This window comes from Rhinopithecus bieti, unplaced genomic scaffold (genome assembly GCF_001698545.2).
Source record: "Rhinopithecus bieti isolate Rb0 unplaced genomic scaffold, ASM169854v2 scaffold_5948, whole genome shotgun sequence".
NCBI lineage: Eukaryota > Metazoa > Chordata > Mammalia > Primates > Cercopithecidae > Rhinopithecus > Rhinopithecus bieti.
Window position 1 is genome coordinate 1,623,246 of NW_016805422.1, and position 19,304 is coordinate 1,642,549.

At 37.4% G+C, this 19,304-nt stretch overlaps 1 long non-coding RNA gene across 1 annotated transcript; it reads left to right on the forward strand.

Moving 5' to 3' along the window:
* The first annotated feature begins 9,460 nt into the window (after nucleotides 1–9,460).
* On the forward strand, nucleotides 9,461–18,064 carry LOC108529843 (uncharacterized). The gene is made up of 3 exons (XR_001885695.1): nucleotides 9,461–9,594; nucleotides 16,063–16,137; nucleotides 17,847–18,064. It is a non-coding gene; the product is annotated as an uncharacterized LOC108529843 (long non-coding RNA).
* Nucleotides 18,065–19,304: the final 1,240 nt, after the last annotated feature.

Here is a 19,304-nt window from a genome sequence, read left to right on the forward strand (position 1 = left end):
TCTTGAAAGCACTACCTCCTAACTGGAGGCTAACCACCAACTCAGGACATTACAGCAATTCATGACAGAACAACCCTGCTCCAAGGAAGGAGAAAACAACAGATAATTCCACTGTCTGCAACATCCTGACTAACTAGTGGCCCTGAATCTGTCCACATGACAACTTGACTGCTAGCAGAATCAGCATCCAAGTCAACACATTAAACATATATACAAACAAGGACTCTCAGAGTCTACTTCACTCTCCTGCCACCTCCACCAGAGCAGGTGCTGGTATCCATGGCTGGGAGAACTGAAGATGGATCACATCACAGAACTCTTTGCAGACATTCCTCAGCACCATCCCAGAGCCTGGTAGCCCTGCTGAGTGGCTAGACCCAGAAGAGCAACAACAATCACTGTAGTCAGGCTTGCAGGAAGCCCCATCTGTAGGGGAAGTGGGAGTATACTACATCGAGAGACCAGCCCGTGGGACCAAAGAGTCTGAACAGCAGCCCTTGAGTTCCAGATTTTTCTACTGAAATAGTCTACATAAATGAGAAGGAATCCGAAGAGTAACATTGGTATATAACAAAACAAATTTCTGTACCACCACCAAAAGACCACACTAGCTCTGCAACAATGGATCTGAACCAAGAAGAAATCTCCAAATTGCCAGATAAAAAAATACAGAATGTTGATTATTAAGCTACTCAAGGAGATACCAGGGAAAGGTGAAAAGGAACTTAAAGAAATTTTAAAAACAATACACGATATGGATGGAAAATGCTCCAGAGAAATAGAGATCCAAAAAAAAAAACTTCTGAAAATGAAAGACACACTTAAAGAAATAGAAAATGCACTGGAAAGTTTCAACAATAGAATCAAACAAGTAGAAAAAAGAACTTTAGAGCTTGGAGACGAGACTTTTGAATTAACCAAATTAGATAAAGACAAACAAAAATAAAAATAATATTTTTAAAAAGCCAGATGTGGTGGCTCATGCCTGTAATCCCAGCATTCTGGGAGGCCAAGGCAGACAGATCGCTTGAGCTTAGGAGTTCAAGACCAGCCTGAGCAACATGGTGAAACTGTCTACTAAAAATCCAAAACTTAGCTGGATGTGGTGGCACAAGCCTGGGATCCCAGCTACTCAGGTGGCCGAGGCATGAGAATTGCTTGAACCTGGGAGGCAGATGTTGCAATGAGCCAAGATCACACGATTGCACTAAAGCCTGGATGACAGAGTAAGACTCTGTCAAAAAATAAAAATACAAAAAATAAAAAAAGAATAAAGCCTCCAAGAAATCTGAGATGATGTTAAATGGACAAACCTAAGAATAAATGGTGTTCCTGAGGCAGAAGGAAAATCTGTAAGTTTGGAAAACATATTTGACGGAATCATTGAGGGAAACTTCCCTGGCCTTGCTAGAGATCTAGACATCCAAATACAAGAAGCTCAAAGAAAACCTGGGAAATTTGTGCCAAAAACTAATTACCCAGGAATATAGTCATCAGGTTATCTAAAGTCAAAACAAAGGAAAGAATCTTAAGTACTATGAGGCAAGAGTTTCAGGTACTCTAAAAGGAAAACCTATCAGATTAACAGCAAATTTCTCAGTAGAAACTCTACAAGCCAGAAAAGATTGGGGTCCTATCTTTAGCCTCTTCAAACAAAATAATTAACAACAAAACAAACAAAATAATGTTGTATCCAAAAGAATTAAGCTTCATAAATGAAGGAGAGATAAAGTCTTTTTCAGACAAATAAATGCTGAGAGAATTTGCCACTACCAAGCCAACACTACAAGAAATGCTAAAAGGAATTCTAAATCTTGAAACAAAACCTCAAAATGCACCAAAATAGAACCTCCTTAAAGATAAATTTCACAGGGTCTATAAAACCTTAACACAAAGAAAAAAACCAACAAGGTATTCAGGCAACAACTAGCATGATGAATGGAATAGTACCTCACATCTCAATATTAATGTTGAATGTAAATGGCCTAAATGCTCCACTTAAAAGATACAGAGTGGCAGAATGGATAAGAATCCACCAACTAAATATCTGCTGTCTTCAGGAGACTCACCCAACACATAAGGATTCACATAAATTTAAGGTTAAGGGGTGGAAAACATTATTCTATGCAAATAACAAAAGAGAGCAGGATTATTAGCTATTCTTATATCAGACAGAACATACTTTAACAACAGTTAAAAAAGACCAAGAGGGACATTATATAATGATAAAAATATTAGTCCAACAATCTTAAATAAATGTGCACCTAACACTGGAGCTCTGAAATTTATAAAACAATTACTGCTAGACCTAAGAAATGAGATAGATGGCAACACAATAATAATGTGGGGCTTCAATACTCCACTGACAGCACGAGACAGGTCATCGAGACAGAAAGTCAACAAAGAAACAATGGACTTACACTGTAACCTAAAACAAATGGACTTAGCAAATATTTACAGAACACTATAAATAGCAACAACAACTGCAAAATAAACATTCTTTTCATCAGCATATGAAACATTCTCCAACTATATGATAGGTTACAAAACAAGTCTCAATAAACATAAGAAAATCAAAATTATATCAAGTGTCTTCTAGGATCACAGATGAACAAAACTGGAAATTAATTCAAAAAGGAACTCTCAAAATTATACAAATACATGAAACATAAATAATCTGCTCCTGAATGATCTTTGGGTCAACAGTGAAATCAAGACGGAAATTAAAAAATTCTTTTAACTGATCAATAATAGTGACACAATTTATCAAAGCCTCTGGGACACAGCAAAAGCAGTGCTAAGAGGAAAGTTCGTAGTATTAAATGCTTACGTCGAAAAATCTGAAAAAACACAAATAGACAATCCATGGTCACACCTCAAGGAACTGGAGAAACAAGAGCAAACCAAACCCAAACTCAGTGGAAGAAAAAAGAAAAAAAAGAAGAGAGCAGAACTAATGAAATAAACAAAAAATACAAAAGATAAATGAAACAAAAAGTGGTTCTTTGAAAAGATAACCAAAATTGATAGACCATTAGCAAGATAAACCAAGAAAAGAAGAGAGAAGATCCAAATAAGTGCAATTAGAAGTGAAATGGAAGATATTATAACCAATATCACAGAAATACAAAAGATCATTCAAGTCTACTATGAACACTTTTACATGCACAAACTAGAAAATCTAGAGGAGATGGATACATTCCTGGAAATATACAACCCTCCTAGATTAAATCAAGAGGAAATATAAACTCTGACAGACCAATAACAAATAGCGAAATTGAAACAATAATAAACAAATTGCCAACAAAAAAGTTTCAAGATGAGATGGATTCACAGCTGAATTCTGTGAGGCATTCAAAGAAGGATTGGTACCAATATTACTGAAACTATTGCCAAAGATAGATAAAAGAGAATCCTCCCTAAATCTTTATATGAAGCCAGTATCACTCTAATTCCAAAATCAGGAAATGGCATAACAGAAAGAGAAAATTACAAACCAACATCCCTGATGAACATAGATGTAAAAATCCTCAACAAAGATACTAGCTAACTGAATCCAACAGCATATAAAAAAGATAATCCACCATGATCAAGTGGGTTTCATACCAGGGATGCAGGGCTGGTTTAACGAAAACAAGTTAATAAATGTGAAACACCACATAAACAGAAATAAAGACAAAAATCATATGATCATCTCAATAGATACAGAAAAAGCATTTGACAAAATCCACCATCGCTTTAGGATTAAAATCCTCAGCAAAATTGGCATAGAAGGGACATAGCTCTTGGTAATAAAAGGCATCTATTACAAATCCACAGCCAACATTTTATTGAATGGAGAAAACTTGCAGGCATTCCACCTGAGAACTGGAACAAGAGAAGGATGCCTACTTTCACCACTTCTATTCAACGTAGTACTGAAAGTCCTAGCCAGAGATATCAGACAAGAGAAAGAAATAGAGGGCATCCAAATCAGTAAAGAGAAAGTCAAACTGTCACTGTTTGCCAATTATATGATCATATATGTAGGAAACCCTAAAGACTCATTCAAAAAGCTCCAAGATCTGATAAATGAATTCAGTAAAGTTTCAGGAGACAAAATTAATGTACGCAAATTAGTAGCTCTGCTATACACCAACAACGACCAACCTGAGAATCAAATCAAGAACTCAGTCCATTTTACAACAGTTGCAAAAAACTAAAATACTTAGAAATATACCTAACCAAGGAGGTGAAAGATCCGTACAAGAACAATTACAAAACATTGATGAAAGAAATCATAGATGACACAAAGAAATGGACACACATTGCATGCTCATGGATGGGTAGAATCAATGTTGTGAAAATGACCATACTGCCAAAAGCCATCTACAAATTCAATGCAATTCTCATTAAAATACCATCATCATTCTTTATAGAACTAGAAAAAAAGTCCTAAAATTCATATGGAACCAACAAAGACCCCCCCATAGCCAAAGTAAGACTAAACACAAAGAACAAATCTGTAGGCATCACATTACCCAACTTCAAACTATACCACAAGACTTTGGTTACCAAAACAGCATGGTACTGGCATAATTATAGGCACATAGATCAATGGAGCAGAATAGAGAACCCGGAAATAAGACCAAATACTAACAGCCAACTGACTTTCGACACAGCAAACAAAAGCATAAAGTGAGGAAAACACACCCTATTTAACAAATAGTGCTGGGGTAATTGGCAAGCCACATGTAGAAGAATGAAACTGGATCCTCATTCCTCACTTTATATGAAAGTCAACTCAAGATGGATCAAAGACTTAAATCTAAGACCTGAAACCACAAAATTCTAGAAGATAACATCAGAAAACTCTTCTAGACATTGACTTAGGCAAAAGTTCATGACCAAGAATCCAAAACCAAGAGCAACAAAAACAAAGATAAAGAGATGGGACCTAGTTAAATTAAAAAGCTTCTGCACAGCAAAAGAAATAATCAGAAGAGTAAACAGACAACCCACAGAGTAGGAGAATATAGTCTCAATCTATACACCTGACAAAAGACTGATATCCAGAATCTACAAGGAACTCAGGAAGAAAAAAAACATCCCATCAAAGAGTGGGCAAAGGATATGAATAGACAGTTATTAAAAGAAGATATACAAATGGCCAACAAACATATGAAAAAGTGCTCAACATCACTAATTTTCAAGGAAATGCAAATTAAAACCACAATGAGATGCCACCTTACTCTTGCAAGAATGGCCATGATTAAAAAATTAAAAAATAATGGATGTTGACATGGGTATGGTGAAAAGAGAACACTTCTACACTGCTGGTGGGAATGTAAAACTAGTACAACCACTATGGGAAACAGTATGGAGATTCCTTAAATAACTAAAAGTAGAACAACCATTTGATCCAGCAATCCTGCTACTGGTTATCTACCCAGAGGAATAAAGGTCATTATGTGAAAAAGATACTTGCATACACATGTTTATGGCAGCACAGTCAACAATTACAAAAACAAGGAGCCAGCCTAAGTGCCCATCGACCAATAAGTGAATAAAGAATATGTATAAGAATATATATGTGTATATGTACACACACACACACACACACACACACACACACACACACACCATGGAATACCACTCAGCCCTAAAAAGGAACAAACTAAAGGCATTCACGGCAATCTGGATGAAGTTGGGGACCATTATTCTAAGTGAAGTAACTCAGGAATGGAAAAACCAAACATTGTATTTTCTCACTTATAAGTGGGAGCTAAGCTATGAGGACAAAAAGGCATAAGAATGATATAGTGGGCTTTGGGGACTCGGGGAGAAGGGTGGGAGGGAGGTGAGAGGAAAAAGGACTATACATTAGGTACAATGTACACTGCTCGGGTGATGGGTACACCAAAATCTCAGAAATCACCACTAAAGAACTTATTCATGCAACCAAACACCGCCTGTTCCCCCAACACTAGTGAAATAATAATAATAAATATTATTTTAAAAAAATAAGCAAAGACTTACAGTTCTGATGAAGAAGATTTTTCAACATCTGCCAGAGCCTATGTTTCTATACATTTTTGATGGCACATATTTGGCATTCTAAAATGTTATAATATCCATGATGACACATAGAAATCTCTGAATTATCAGTGCACACTCTCTGTGTCTGGCCCATTCATAAATACAATTATAATGTACAGGAAGATCCAGCTTATCTTTTGCCCCATTTGTGTGATTAACACCCTTTTCCTTTTGACACCCTTTGTTTCCCTTTGAGGCCCTCAGTAACAGTTAAGAGTTGATGGTTGCACACAGTAGAAAAGGCTCTAACTTAAATAGAAAACAATTGATTGGGATATAAACATACGTGAGAACATAAGGAAGTGATATAAGAAACCTTCATTAGAAAATATGAAGAACCGACAAAGCATGAGAGACATTTGGTGAACAAACAAGGAAGGAATAGGTATGGGGAGAGCCTCAGCGATCCATGTATCAGGAACTAATACATGAAGCTTTTAGGGAGTGGCTGATTGCTGGGATGAGGCAGTTCCCATTCTTCATTAGCCTTTTGTAATTCTGGGAAAAAGATCTAATTGGCCTAGATTGGGTCACATGTTCCCTGTTGGTGAGGGGAAGGCCGAAAACCTTGACTGACAAACTGAATCAATCAGTTATTGGAATGTAACAAACCACTTCAAAACTCAATGGCTTTAAATCATACTAATGTATTTCCTACCTGCAGATAGGCTGGTGATCAGCTGTTGTAAGCTGGGTTCTGCTTAAAGATGTGGGACAGATGGCAAAGATATACTCCATACACAGTTCATTCTGGGTCCCAGGCAGCAGGGTGGCGGCTGCACGGGAGAGGCTTTTCCCAAGGCAAAGTATAAGAGCGCAAGCGCATTTGAAGCCTTTGCTTGCATCACGTGTATTAGTACCCCATTGGCCAAAGCACACTCTGCTTTTTGTGGGAGTGATGACCAAATCAGTGGACAAAACGAATAGATAGAGGAATGTGTGAAGAAAGGAAGCCAAAAATTAAATTGGGGCAATTACCCAAGAACCAAAGAAATAATTACTCCAAAAGAAATCATAATGTTTTTTACCATGAAAAGGATTCTTGGGGTGGGAAGAGGAGGAGAAAGAAATGAGATCAACCAATTCGCAGATCCTGAAAGGCCTTGTGCTCACCTGGCTCTTATGAACTGCAACTATAGGTGGTTCCTCTCATGGCACTTTCATATGCCAATAAGACACCAAGAGCCAAGGATACAATCTTTATGAGAGGGATGTGACAAGTATCTTTAAGGTGAAAACAGACCTGGTCAGATCACAACTATATAAAAGTATATATCACGGCTATATAAAAGTAATGTCTATTTTTAGGAGTAGCCCTGAAAATGATTGTAATTACAGTATATTGGGACAGAAAAATCATATAGGAGGGATTGTTGCTGTTACTTGCTGTACAAGAACCCCTGAACATCCAAGCAACTGATAAACTAGTCCAGAGCAACAAGTTCAGCCTTTCTGGCTCTCTGTTGCTCCCTTCAGCACTAGCCACTTCTGAAGCATTATTCTAGTGGATAGCAGTGTGTGTTCCTGTTTCATAATTTACCTTGCCTGGGAAATACTGATGAAACTTGAAGGACATAATAGTTTAACAAATCAAAAGGCCTCCTGATGCTGGTCCTTAAACCTAGAGTAGGGTGGCTACATCAAACCATATATTCAGATTCTAGGGCTTTATTCCTGAGGATGCTCATTAAGTATGTCTGCATTGAAGCCCTAATTTCTATTTCTATTGTGAAACTCCAGAAGTGTTCAAGAGATTCTAAAGTTTATCCAGATTTCGAATCTACCTAGTCTGGTGCTTTATTTTACGTATGAAAAAAATTAACACCCAGAGTGAATGATGGTATAACTTTCTTCCCAGTGTCACAGAGCTGGTTTGTCTTGAGTCAGAACTTGAACTAGGACCTGATCTCCTGTCTCCTAGCCCAATGCATATTCCCCTACACCCTACTGTCTCCTTCATATGAATGCCCAGAGATATCATGCTGATCTGAATTTCTGGAGTATGAACATCATCCCTTCCCCATTTGTAGGAACCTGAATTCTCTTTACCCTAAGGCACATATAGCTTCAGATATGTTTGCATATTTATGTGGATCTAATTGTTCATGAGTCAATCTAGTCAATTAGCCTTTGGTTACTGGAAAAGTGATTTAAGACTATTTTTAAATGAAACCTGTGAATCCTTTTGCCATATAGGCACAAAGTAGGAAGTCAAGGTGCACTGTGATAAAGGAGACAGCAGCAGGTCCAGGGAAAAAACTTACAGAGTGAAATCGTCAACCCTCAATGGAATGTGAATTGAAAGCTAAGAACTGTTAGTAAAAAGAAAAATGTATAAAGTAAAGGAAAGAAGAACAGAGGGGTGTGAGCATGAGGTGGGGGTGCAGAGGGCTTGAACTGGCCTGGACAGCCCATCTCTCAGCAGGTCAGCACTCACAGGTTGGCACGCAGGATGAGATAGGGTGAGAGACAGCCACTGAAAAGGAAGAAAGATGGTCTTTGGGAAGGGAAGATACGCTCGAAATTAAACACAGGGGAGGAAAAGGGTGTTTACAGTTTTCTGAGATGAGATTCAAGGCTGAAGTCATAGTTTGGCAGCCAAACCAAAGAAATTTGGTTTCCCTTGGAAAGATTTATGTCTTCTAGGGTTGAGAAATATGTCTGGCTGCCAATATTTCATAAAGCAACATAGAAAGAAATACAACCTACTTTAGTGTTTGGCTTGGGACTTTTCACCTTTGTTTGGCAAGAGATTTTTCATTTTGAAAGAGGGAGTGAGTACTATTCATGTCAGCAACCTATGAAGATCTCAAAGCTCTTTGCCTACATTATCTGGTGGTTCCTAATGTTTTATTTACCTGTATATAAATATTTTAAATGGTAGATTAAATTAACAGAAACTGTAAAACTCATAACCTGTCTGTTCCAAAATTCTTTTGAGATAACATTGCCATCACACAGAACTAAAAGAAATGTAATCAAGCCCTTTGGGAATTTCATGTAGTAGTTGGAAACCACAAAATGCAGGTCCAGTTCTGCCATTTGCTATTTTTATGACCTTGAAAAGTTACTCAACCCCACTGTGCCACTGATTTCTTATCTGTTACGTGGAGTTTATAAAAGTTTATAAAAGAATTTACTTCACAGGGTTGTGGAGAGGATTGAATGACTCTTGGAACAATGCTTGGCACTCAGAAAGGATTAATTGTTGTTACCACATTTTCTGGAATTTCTGAGATATCTCAATTTCAACTATTCTTCATTACTATAGTCATATTATCATGAAAATGCTCTAAAAATGCCAACTAAGTACATTTTTTAAGGTTATCTTTCCTATGTGGAGGTAGCAGCAAAGTTTTCTCTTATTTTAAATCAGGTTATGTGTCCTTATTTGAGGTTCAGGAAATATAATCATGTCAAGAAAGGATACAGTTCAGCCCATGTTCCTGAGTGCTGCGAGAGAGAGGAAGCAATGGAGAGGAAAATTTCTTCCAGTCTTCTCCAGCTCCAAACCATGTAAGCCCCACTGTTGTAACTGCTATGAATTATCACCGGTTCTTTGTACTTATCCACTCAGAGTTTCATATTCCTGTTTTCCCACTCAGAGAGATGTTTTCCCCAGGCATAGTCATCTGCTTATACTAGCCGTAATCTCCCCAACAGCTTGTTTGCCAATATATCATCCCTTCTCTTTCTGCTTTTCTCTCCTTTCTTCTCCCATGCCTTCTCCCTCTTCCCCTTTGCCAGTTTCTTTCCCACGCTTCCTCCCTCCCTCCTTTCCTACTTCTTAAAGTCTTTTTGTCTCTACTGTCCTCCAGGCACTATGTTCTTCTCTTCCTAATTCCCCAACATTAACCTATATCCAAGTATTATCTGGATAGATGCTGATTTCTATCCTCCTCTTTCTGCCTTCCCTTTAAATCTTCCTTCATGCCCTCAGTGTCCTGTCATTCACCTCTTCTGCTTTGTTCTGCTTCTAGCTCTTTCTCAACCATCTTCATTATTACACAGGGAACATAGGATAATGTAAATGTAGACAATAAATGGAGCTTGAACTATAGGAAAACAATCGGGGCTCTCCTCTTGGTTCTTTTATTTGCCATCTGAGTGGCCTTAAACAAGGCACTTAATCCAGCAAAGCTTCCATCTCCACATTTGTACACCACGTGCTCTGAGTGCTCACGCAAATGCTATCAGGCTCATATGAGGCAGTATAAGTCAACTAGCATGTTTAATGTCTGTCAATTCCTACTTACTCAATGACACTATTGCCCCATTCTCCCTGGCAGTCTAGATATCCTACTCATTTTCAGCCTATAGAAGTCATAGTTTTTACTTTCAACTGTAGTATCTTTCCTGTTGGTAATTATTTCACCTCTGATCCTTTTCTCCCAACCTCAACTCCTCCTTCTTCCTTCATATGCTGTTTACACCAATAATTCAAAATCACTCAGAGTTTGCCACATGTGACAAGCTGCTTCTCATCACATGACCTCTCCTGAACTGTTCTTGCATTCTTTGTGTGTCTCAGAAGCAATTGTTGAATTGAACTCTATCCTTTTCTAACTATGTGGATGTAGACTTTTACACTAATTTTGGAATTCTACAACTTGGATTCAAGCCCCAGCCATCTATGTATTTTTACTATCTGACCTGGACAATGTCATTTAACCTCTAAGAGAGTCAGTTTTCTTGTGTGTATATGGAGGACAATGACAACTTCTGTTTATTGAAGGCTCACTATTTGTGAGAGTTGTGTATTTGCTCTTTTATCTTTTCTCATTTTATTTTTACAGCTACCCTATGATGTACCTATTATTATTCCCATTTTACAAGTAAGAAACTGAGACTAGAAAGCTATTTATCTCAAAAACTAAAATAGCCTCAGAACTGGAATCTTTGTCTCCACTCTCACTGTTCTTTGATCTACTTTGTTGGAATATTAATGATGATCTCCTAAAATCGTTAAACAAATACTGTCATGCCCTTTGCAATGCCCACCCCTCCTGCCACAAAGTGGCTTAATGGCATAGATAAAAGTCTAATCTAAATGTCCTCTCATGTCTTATAAGCCCCACAGGACCTAGCCTCTAATTACGTCTTTGAATTCATCACACACTATGTTCTCCTTCTTTCACAGTACTCAGGGACATTAGCTGAATTGCTTTTCCTGGCCCAGGTAAGCACTTTCCTGCCACAGGACATTTGCATGTGCTGCTTCTTCTTCTGGGAGCTTTCTTCCAATAGACATTTCATGGCTGGCTCCTTCTTCTCAACTGTCTAAGCTCAAATGCTGCCTCCTAGGGGTAGTTTTTCCTAAAACCCAATCCCATTTAGCCAGGCTCCATTAGTGTCCTTTTCATAACCATATTCTATTTTTGAGAGCACTTGTCACAATCTAAAAATCATCATTTACTTATTTATTACCAGTGCATAGCATAGCAGATTCAACACATCTTTGTTAAAGGAATGGACTGTCCAAAGTCAGTTCAGACAAGAAGATGGAACAGGATTTGAGCCTAGGACTGTCTGACTCTAAAGTCCATATGCTTAACCACTGCATTCATTCCCTGCTTCAGCCATTAAAATATTGAAAAGAAGCATTAGGCTAACATGGGGTCATGGTTTGTAAATTCCAAGGGTTATGTCAATGTGAGCATGCAGTTTTGGTACTCTATCCTCTGCTGGATGCCGCATGGACTAAAACTGTCCGTTCTCAAGAGGCTCTAAGTCATCCCCAGTGTTAGAAAAGAAAGGCCATTGTCTACAGCAAATCCTTCTGCTGACATTCCTTTACGACTATGGTGACATCTGTGAGAAGCTCTTCTCTTTTCTTCCCATTCTTGGCCAGACCCTTGCCAATCCTACCTTATCTTCTACACTCTTGACCTTGCCTTTCTTGCTGCCATTAAAAAAAGATGTACTGAAAATCTCCCATTCGTTCTTAATTAGCTGATTTAACACACTCTATTTTCATAGAGATTGTAGGCCTCTGTTTAATTCCCAACTGTGCCTACACAGGGCTTACAGTAACAAAATCCAAATTATATCTAGAATTAACCATGGGGAGTCCTAATTTTTTTTTTTTTTTTTTTTTTTTTTGAGACGGAAAAAGTCTTGCTCTGTCACCCAGGCTGGAGTGCAGTGGCCGGATCTCAGCTCACTGCAAGCTCTGCCTCCCGGGTTTATGCCATTCTCCTGCCTCAGCCTCCCGAGTAGCTGGGACTACAGGCGCCTGCCACCTCGCCTGGCTAGTTTTTTTTTGTATTTTTTAGTAGAGACGGGGTTTCACCGTGTTAGCCAGGATGGTCTCGATCTCCTGACCTCGTGATCCGCCCATCTCGGCCTCCCAAAGTGCTGGGATTACAGGCTTGAGCCACCGCGCCCGGCCAGGGAGTCCTAATTTTTAAGACCCTGTCTTCCATTGTAGATTGGAAATAAAACTGAGGTAGGTTCATTCACCTGAAATCAACACTTAATCACACAGCAAGTTAATGGCAAAGTGAAAATGAAAATTTGTGTCCTTTGGTGCTTCTCTCCTAAAACCTGTTGAGTTTATTTTTTTAATTATTAATAGAGTATCATTATATAAATTTCCAATGTTATTATGCTTTAGTGAAAGAAAACTTTACATTCAACCCAAAGTGAATGTTTATTCTATGGTTTGCAAATAAAGTAGCAACCCATATATTTTATCTTTGCATTAGTAAAGCCCCCAAACTTCAAAGGCAAATAATTTGTTTCAATATCAGTGGCATAAATTAATTCCCCATGCACTGCATTCCTTTGAACTCTTAATCTACAATCAGCATCATTTTAGGATTTGCTAAGATCAAAAATCTCTCTAGAACAATTAGCTTGATTTAGTCATTCTACAATATGCATACACATATATCAAAACCTCATGTTGTATACAATAAATATATATAATATTCATTTGTCAACTGAAAAGAAATAAACAGAAGTATCTAGAACCATCCAATACTTAGATATTTGAATAATACTGTTGTTTTTCCAAGTAAAACATAGAGTATGTTTCTAAAACCTAGTACTTGCAAAAGTTAAGTTTATTTTTAAGTTGTGAATATGTATTTTGAAAGTAGCCTAGAGCTTCTTTATGCTTGACTATTTTGAATCTGCCCCGCTGGTGTCTCATCATGCAAGGATGAAAAATTGAAATGAAGATGATATAGCTAAGGCACAGGGTATTACTCTTTAGAGATACAATTGTTTTAGCAATGAGGTCATAGAAATTAAAATAAGATTTGTGATGTTTTTCTTATGTGAATGCCTAAATCATTTTTTCTTGTTGGTGTTCAAAGAAAACAAGTTCTTATACAACGAATAGAATGAGTGATGGGAACTGAAAAGGAGGAAGACACAATTCCCTGACTTTCTGTGTCTCTTTTCAAGATTTTTTTTTTCCTCTGGTATACATATCAGCCTACACACATCCACACATACATGTCAGCCTACACACATCCACCATACTCTCTGCAAGTACTTAACGTGTTGAGTTCCCCAAACTGTTTCCTTACATCACATTTTTAAAAACTCCCCCCCACCATCATTTTCAGTCAATAAAGCCAGTTTCTTCCCTCTATAGAAAGTAGATTCTAAAGTTTGAGTTGTAGATCATTGCTATTTCTAACACACAATGCCATTTGGAGCACATTCATCCTAGAAATTTTCCGAGTTTACAGTGTCTGCTTGAATTTTTTCGGTGAATATTTGTCATTTCATTCAAGAGCAGGCCTATGGGTAATCATTTAATCAAAACTACTGCAGTGATTGCTACTTGTACAGAAAATTATAAAGCTACAACAGGAGTCAAGCCACGATTGCCAAGTCTAAATGGGCACTGCTTTTTGTTAAGTATTGGGTAAGAATGAAGCCTTAAATTTGGAGGAAATTGAAGAGAATTCTTTGGTCAGAACCACATTTTCCAATTTTCATTTTCTCTATTTTATTTACACAAAAATACATGATGAAAATTCATAGAAGGCACATATGAAGAACACCTATATTATGATTCTTGCATTCTGATAAAAGTCTTATTCTAGTTTTGGGGCCCCAATATGTCCTTTTTGTTAAGATTTGAAAGGCATAGAAAAGAACATTGAAAAACATTGTGATTTTTTATGCCTCATCATGATTTCACATATACCAACTATCCAATGAAAAAAATATATTGTGAAATATTCAATCCCATCCAATCCCAATGTGTGCACAAGAGCTTACTGGGAGGCAAGTTAGCATGGAAATAACTGCTTTTTTGGAAAGAAGCCTTGTTTCAAGTTTAAAACTCTATAAATTATGCTTTTACTTATACAATTCTGTCTTACTTTCGCTGTCTCTAATAGACCATAAATCTTAGTATATTGCTAACTGTAGAGATGAACCCTCAGAGACTGTTTGGGTGTGTACACTTGAGAAAGTAAACACAGTTTCTTAAAGGGCAATACAATGAGGTCATACTCTGCAAAGAGATTGTAATAAAGATAGTTTTATACTATCTGTTTGTTTTCTTTTCCAATAATATTCTTTAAAAAACAAAGTCAACTTTTAAGTTATAAGGTAGCTTTTGCAAATGCTAATTTAAAAAACGGGTCCACATTGCTGCCTACAAGAGAAGAATTCAGCCCACATGATCATTAATATATGATTAAAACTGGATCTTGTCATAGCAAAATATATTTTCTATTTGGAAATAAAGCATAAAAGATTCTGCAGCTTCCTTACATTGGCAAAAAAAGACAGGAAGCTTGAAGTCTGTGGCCTCTCTTTATGAGTGGTGAAAGATGATATGAGTGGGTAGATTTTGGAGGGGCTAACCCCCTCTGAAATGATCCAAGAGTGTTGACAGAACCTCACTAATTCAGTTCCCTGAGACCAGCAATAAACAAGACTTCCTGTAGAGCATGTTTAACCACCACAATTTGTTTCTGGTTAGAAATCATCCTAAAAAGTTTCTTGTCCAAGTTTAAATATGGTTCTTCAGGGTTTAAGGCCACGCTGCTAAAATTTGGTCCCTGTGAATTTCCCTACAACAGTAAAGAAGCTATCTGTATCCATCATGTTGAAGATGGGAGCACCTTTATTTGATATGTGGAGCAGAGCAGAAGCTGGAAAACAGACTCACACTTATCGTGGCCTTACCAAGCTGATCAGAAAGCAGGAACCTGCAGTTCAGCTACATTGACTACATATTTGTCAATTCATTCAGACCAGAAGTTATATTCAGGGAGAACAGCTAAATCAGTGAGGAGCATGGAAGGACTGTGTAGTTAGACATGCTAGGTGTTCAATACTTGAAATCAGCAAAGTGAAAAAGGCAAAATGGAAGCATCATTGCAATGGTTGAGAATTAAACGGAGCTGTAGTCAAACTCCAGTTTTGCCTCTTTTTGACTATGAGACTGGGCAACTCTGTATGATTGGTTTAAAATACAAGCTTTTATTCTCTACTGGGTCATCTCTTCAGAGTCCCTCCCTGTGGCAGGAGTTCCCCCTACAGCCACTAATTTCAGGCTTGGCCGTATGACTTGCTTAGACAAGTGAATATGAGCAAAAGTGATTAAAAAAAAAAAAAGTGCAAAAAGAATATTTAAGATCCAATCCATGATTTTTTTCATTGTTCTTTTCCCCCTGCTATGAGAAGAGCATGTTGCAGAGAGGGTCAGCTCCTTCAGCCTAGATCTCAGAGTAAAGGCACTTTGTGGGAAGTGCCAGGACCAAACCATAGACCTACAACTGATGTTTATCATGAGCCTGTCCTGTTAGCAACTGAAATTTAGAGTTGTTTGTTACCACAGTGTAATCTGCCAGAACGAATACAACAAGTTACATAAATCTCTCTATGTCTCAGATTCCTCATCTGTAAAATCAGAGTAAGGTTATTGTGAAGAGAAAATAGGATGATATTTGGATATTTAGTGTTTTCTTAGTAGCATCTAGCGATTAGTGATCATTGTTATTATTCTAGGGGCCCAGGATGAAAATCTGTGGAACAAAGCATCGGGAATCCAGAAGAGGGACGAAGCAGAAATTGACAAAAACCGTAAGTCTAAGGGTCTATACAACTATGTATGGGAATTTAGCTAGAGGCACGAGTAACTGATTCGGTAGAGGGAGACAGGAGCAGCACGTATGACATTTGGTCATGGCTGACACTTTCTGTGGCACATGTTTTATAAAGGCCTCCAATGGAGACCAAATTCATCTGAGTGCATAGTCAGATCCAAGCTGCAGTGGGGACAAATAAATAGATGGGATATTAGGAGTCACTTTACATAAAGCACATTGTTCTAAAATAAACTTTCTTGTTTGCTCCTAAACAGATTTTTTCCCACTCTTAGGTTATATGAACACATTATGGATATGTCTAAAATTTACAATGGCAAAATTCTTTCCTTTTGGCTTGAAGTCTACAGTTTCTATGATAGCTATATCATTTATGTATCTAAAAATTTTAGACAGAGAATGAGCCCTAAACAAATTTTAAATCTGTTAAGACTGAAACATATTCTTAGAGTTGGTTTTGATGAGCAGTGAAAAAGTATAATGTTACTGCCAATGCTGCATTAGCTACATGAGTTTCTTCCCATACATTGTTCAGAGGGGGAGACTTGTGAATCACTTGTCCTTAATATAGGACATCAAGGGAAGTTCAACTAGGCCTAACTTGTTACGTCAAGTTAGACACACCCTACTATTAGAATGGTTTGTGAAGCCAGAGAGCCAATGCCAGGGGTCCAAACCAACCATTCATACAATATGTATCAATATTGACATCACATTAGAATCACCTAGGGCAATTAAAACTTAGACACTACTTCTAGTTAAAACAAAACAGAACAAAAAACATCTGGAAGTGGAGACCAGCAATCACAAGTAAAAAACAAATAAAACTCACCATGTGATTCTAGCATGCAGCCAGGTTTGAAGACCACTGAGTAAGAGGTGGAGAAGTCCAAGGGTAAGGAGGGGCCTGCAGAGAGGGGTAGCTGACAAACCAGGATGAACAGAGAAGTGGAGACGGAGGATGCTGACCAGTGTCCGTCAGACCTCAACATGCATAAAAATCACCAAGGGAATGAGAGGGGTCTTGTTAAAATGCAGATTCTGATTCAGCAGGACTGAGGGAGACACTGAGAATCTGCATTTCTAACAAACTCCCATGTAAATGCAATGCTTCCACACTTGGAGTAGCAAGAAATTAGAGTAGACAAGTATGAGTGGTTCCGACTGAATCCTAGCCTACTAATGCCTGAGTGACTACTTTGAGTTTGTATGGGCAAGCTAGAGTTACTTAAAAAGACCAGAACAAAATTGAATAAAATAATGATGGCAGGTGCCAATAGAAAGACGGTAGTGATTCCTCATATTTGACTGCTGCCATAGCTTGAATTTATTCTACGAGTCTTGTCCGAAGATGAAGAACTGGAGTTGAGTTGCCTTGTATTAGATGACACACGTGGGGCTAGAAATTAAATGTAGAGATATGAGCCTTCTGAAGTAGTAAAAGATAGGTGCTTGATAAATACCTTTCTCTCTAAGATAGAGTAAAAGTCTATGCAGGATAGTAGCACTGATATATGACAATGGCACAAACCAAGTCAGAAAGCAAAATTAAATGCTTTTAAATGGTATTTCCAAAATCTCTGATGTTCCCAAAGTCATTTTATTCAGCATTCAGACATGACAATAAAGTACATTGTACCACATAGTGATAATATTTCCTTTTTACCTTTCTTTCAATCCTTCTAGTTAACTTCAAGGGGAAAAAAAGAGTTAGTTAAAGATTGTACATCTTTAGCACCTCCAGCACCTCAATTACCCACTTTAACAACAACAAAAAGAACAGTCCTCAACCTCAGAACACCAGCAGGCAAATGTTTTGGTTGTTTTTATTACAATTATATGTGTCAATACTTTCTGCTTCCAGCAAGTGATACTTTTTTTTTTCATTTGTTAGTAATATATACTTTTCCTTCAACATAAATTTAAGTAAATAAAGTTAATTTCCTTAAATAAAATATTAGTGATACTACAATCTAATGCAGATATGTAAAAAGTCATAAAGGTAGTACCTGAATTGCTGAAGTTTGAAAAATTCAGCTTGGAACAAACAAGAAACTGTATTAAAATCTGTGCTGTGTACAAGCATAGGCCCTCACAAAATATTTGTGTTGACTTATTTTGCAAAAACTGCACATAACATGGGCTTATAAAGGCAAACCAAATTCAATCAACAAATATTTACTGAAACAAAAGAGCAATTTTTAAAATTCAAAGTGTTTTACTGATTGTGTCTATTTTGTTCTGCATGTAAACAATTTTGTGGGTTCACTTGAGTACATCAAATAATTTGCTAATGAAGAGATTCAGCAAATATAAGAAGTGTTTTCCAATGTGTTTCTTTTTATTTTGAGGTGCTGTGTACGTTTAAATAAAAAGTGTCAACTTACTTTTCTTTACTATGTTATTCAAAATAGAGTGTTTTTCTCTTAATTCTTTGACATCTTATCATCAAGCATTTTCATAGCCACTTTTCTGATATATATGATATATGCCTTTACCTAGTGACTTAGCAAAGTTAATGCAAAAAATAAGTTACAGGCATTTGGGATAGAATATTCCATAAGAAATGATTTTCTGCTCCCATATATATTCAATCACTGGACTGTTTTTGTTTTTTTTTTAACTTTTTGTTCTTATTGTCACACATACTGTACCAAAAAATCCACATAATTGTACAGTTTCTTCAACTCCCCAGTCTTACCTGTGAAGATTTGTTTTATATCAGCAGGGTTGTACCTGGAGTATTTTTAACACATAAATCTTCCAGGCCCCACCTCCATCAGCTTATTTGACGATAACTGGGATGTGGATTAGTAAAAAGAACTCTCTCAAGATGGAGACCTATTTCCCTTGGAGATGGGTGGGAACTCAGCATTCTTGCTGGGTGCAATGTATGCAGTGGTTAACCACCAATTTAAGGCTAAAGTCTGAAAATTTAGAGGACCTCCAGGGCAACATTTAAAAATCCTCTCCTGGTGCTGGAGAGTGGAAAAGGAAAAAGATCGCTCCTAGTATTTAATTATAAGAATAACAGAACTCCAGAGAATTTTGAATTCCCAGGCCCAGCAATCTTTCTGGGGAGATCCCACAAAGGTGAGACCCTTGTAGAAAGGAGTGGAACCCTGAGGCTTTGGATGAGACATG